Source organism: Atta cephalotes (assembly GCF_000143395.1).
Source record: "Atta cephalotes unplaced genomic scaffold scaffold00005, whole genome shotgun sequence".
NCBI classification, from domain to species: domain Eukaryota; kingdom Metazoa; phylum Arthropoda; class Insecta; order Hymenoptera; family Formicidae; genus Atta; species Atta cephalotes.
The window spans coordinates 3,769,744-3,773,359 of NW_012130069.1; positions in this window are offsets into that span (position 1 = coordinate 3,769,744).

The window sequence follows — 3,616 nt, forward strand, 5'->3', positions numbered from 1 at the left end:
TAGGATGAAAATACATAAGGAAAATTGTAAACTATATTAAAATGTGAATATTTTAATAAAATAATATTTGCAATTGATAAAATTATCGATTTATAAAATATATCGAGAACTCCTTTAATTATATGTCGATAGTCAATAAATAATCATATATTTGAAATTGAATTATATGGCTTAACTAGAAACAGTGGCTATATAACAATTGTCGAATTGAGGTAAATATGATTTTATTTCTTTCTATTAGGAAATACAAGTAGAGTTTTCAATATATTTTAGTGTATTCTATCAAATGCAAATATTGTTTTATTGAAAAAATATTTCTATTTTAATATATTTTAATGTTGTTCACTGATTGTTAAATAAAAATAAGCTGGTACATGCGCATATATGTTTTACAGAATCAAGGATATTTTTTGTATTCTCTTTACTCTTTTTGTTTACCTCAAGAGTTTATAAAATGCAAGTAATTTCATCTGGCGTCTTCAATTTATTGCCTTAAAGAAGACTACTTTTTGACAAATTTTTGATCGTTGTCTTCAGCTTCTTTCACTCAAAGTAGTCTCTTACATTTTTGTTGTGTACAATGTAATTTGCGAGATAAGAATTAAATATCTGAAGAAAAAATATATTTGTGAAGTAGCGATAGATTACAGACAATAGACCGTAGACATAATATATACAGGATCATAACAATATATAAATAAGTTTTCGAAGTTTTATTTTAAATAAAAAATAGCCTTCGAAAACTTATTTAAATAAAAGACAAGTTATTTTTAAACAAATTATTCTATATTTTAAATAAATAAATGTATTTTGGGGCCCTATTTATTATTTTATATAATTTTAAATAATTTCTTTATTTAATATTTTAAATAAAGGTTTTTGGAACCTATTTTATATTTTTTATTTCAATAATAAGTTGTATCAGTTATTTTATCAAGCTCTGAGATTTAGGGCTTCTGAGATTTATAAACGAACGACTTTGTAGCGCCACAATCGAAACGCTTCATACGCTATATTCATATAGTCACAGTAAGTGCAAAAAGTATTCGTACAGAGAAAATATTTTTTATAAAGGATCATGATCTATTTGTATGCCTTTTATATATACATTTAAGAAATTTAATATTTTGTAATCTCCGGTTAATATAACAAATGTCATCAGAAATTAGATCTTTGCGCAAAAGAAAGTTGACGAATTAATTTTTTTTTAACCTGAAATGCAAATTTTCGATATATATATTCTTAACTTAACAAGTTTTTAATTAATTAATTACTTTAATTAATTACTGAACGTAGATTCTGTTTTTTATAATTTTTCATACTTGTAACTGATATAATAATAATTTTATAATAGAAGTTTCAAAAATATTATTAATTTAATTCCTTTTATTGAATTCCTTAAACCAAGGTTCAAGAAAAGGAAAAATCATCAGAGAACTAAAGTTTAATCAAACGATCAATTTTTATTTCTATGTTAAATAGAAATTCTCTATTTATCGATCGTACCATTCTTTACTCATTTTGAAAAAAATTCTAATCCAGCGGACGTATCAACAAAACCTGAAAATTGAAACTATCATTTTCCTCTAACTTCGATCCTAAATTATAAGTGGTTCTTTTTTCCAAGGAAAAATCTGAACTGGTGGATACCGGTGCAGTAAATTAAAGTGAAATAAATCAGAGAAAAACAAACACTATTTATTTTTACTCCAACTTATTGCCTTATAAAATATAAATATTCTTAAAATGTTATAAATAAAAAGGGTAAATAATATTCATATAACATTCTAGGAATATTGTGAATTTATAGGAATATTCAGAATTTTTCGAAAAGAAGTACAGACTTCTAATCCGACGATGGGCTCGCCTTTGTTACGATCCTGGACGCCCAGGTCATCTGCGGATGGTCACGTGCTGCCACCACCGCCGCCGACGATGACGAACTCATCGCTCGTCGGCGTCAAGTACATCAGTGATGCACATGACGTGCTTCGCGCTCGTCATTGCTTTCTCGGTGTTTTTCGACGCTGTTCGCCGACTTCACAGTTCGGAGACGACCGCACCAGGAATCGAGAAATCCGTCGCATTCCGCTGCATTGTTCGTACTATTCGTAGCGCGCGTTCCGCAGTTTAGATTCGTAGCGAGCGATCAGTCTAGATCAGCTGTGAATCGGTTCATTGATTCACCCACGTGTCCCCACGTGTTCCTGGATGACGCAGGATGCTGACGGCCAGGACGGTGTAACCCACGCCTGCCTCACTTAGTCTATCCTGTTTTCGTTTCACGACAATGATCGATTTTCGTCACGTCCACCCGCGCCCTACGCGTGCGCGGTTCTAATCGTTTTTAACGAGAGACAGGCAGAGGCGGACATGTACTCACGCACTGTGCTCTATTTTTGGATGAATTATTAATGAAAATCGACCTGTCGTGATCGTGCACGTGCGCCTGTACACGCATACGATTACGAACGCGTAATCGAGAGAACTGCGGGAATGATCGGAAAATTATTAGAATTAAAAACGAGGATTATTGTTACTATCTATGACAGCTCAACGGGATAATTAACTCGTTATCTCAGAAACAAAGCTGGCAAAGAAGGTCGGCGTATGATCAACAAACTATTATCGTCGCTTTAATATTACCTGAAGTCTGCTTTCTGGCAAACTATATCTATTTTACACGGGACATGCTTGAAATTGTACGAATATCTAGACGGAAATAAACTGTATTTATTAACGTTAATGTGAGGTTCATGAACTGTCAATTTCTATCAATATTGAATAACTTTAATCTCGGAATAAATTAATAATCATTATTTTGTTGTAATTCTTAGAACTAGAAAAAAAGAAAAAGTCAGTTAAACCGAAATTAAAGTTAATCTACATTAAATGAAATGGTAGAAATGGACATAATTAATATTAAACAAATATTGCAAAATATATTATTCACATTCTTGACACAAAATTTGCATTAAAAATCGGTTATTCAATTTTCTTATATTACACGATATATTGCCAAAATTTCATTTGTTCTTGCCTCGCACAATATAAACTGAGTAGAAGGAAATATTAATGGTTATCTCGGTGTTTCTGCAGAATTTGATCCTCTGAAGTTCAAAACAAAATATAAATTTTTTCTTGATTTTTATTGCATTTTCAATGAAATTGATTAGGTAATTTTATTTTTTTTCGCAGTGCACATGACGCATGTAAAGTCTCACACATCATAAAAAATTCTCTCTTCTTTAAATCATTAAGCATCTAATTATATCTCGATTAGCCTTGCCTTTTAATTTTTCAGCGTAATATATAAATGTAGAAAATGGTAATCATCGTCCAGTGGAAAGAAGAAAAATTTTTCGCGACTTATCGATGTATTAATTTATTTATTTCTTTTATTTCTTCGCAAACAGAAACATCTTATCGCGATCTTATCGTGAAAATGATCACCGTGAATGTGCATCGCGATATCATCCTCGAAGATTGTTGATAACGTAGTTTTTATCGGACTTTCCTCACCGCCGCACTGTAAACTTCACGTTCTCGAATATCCGCGGGATTCACGAGTGCGCGCGCTTTCTCCATCCTCCTTCTCCTCCTCCTCCTCCTCCTC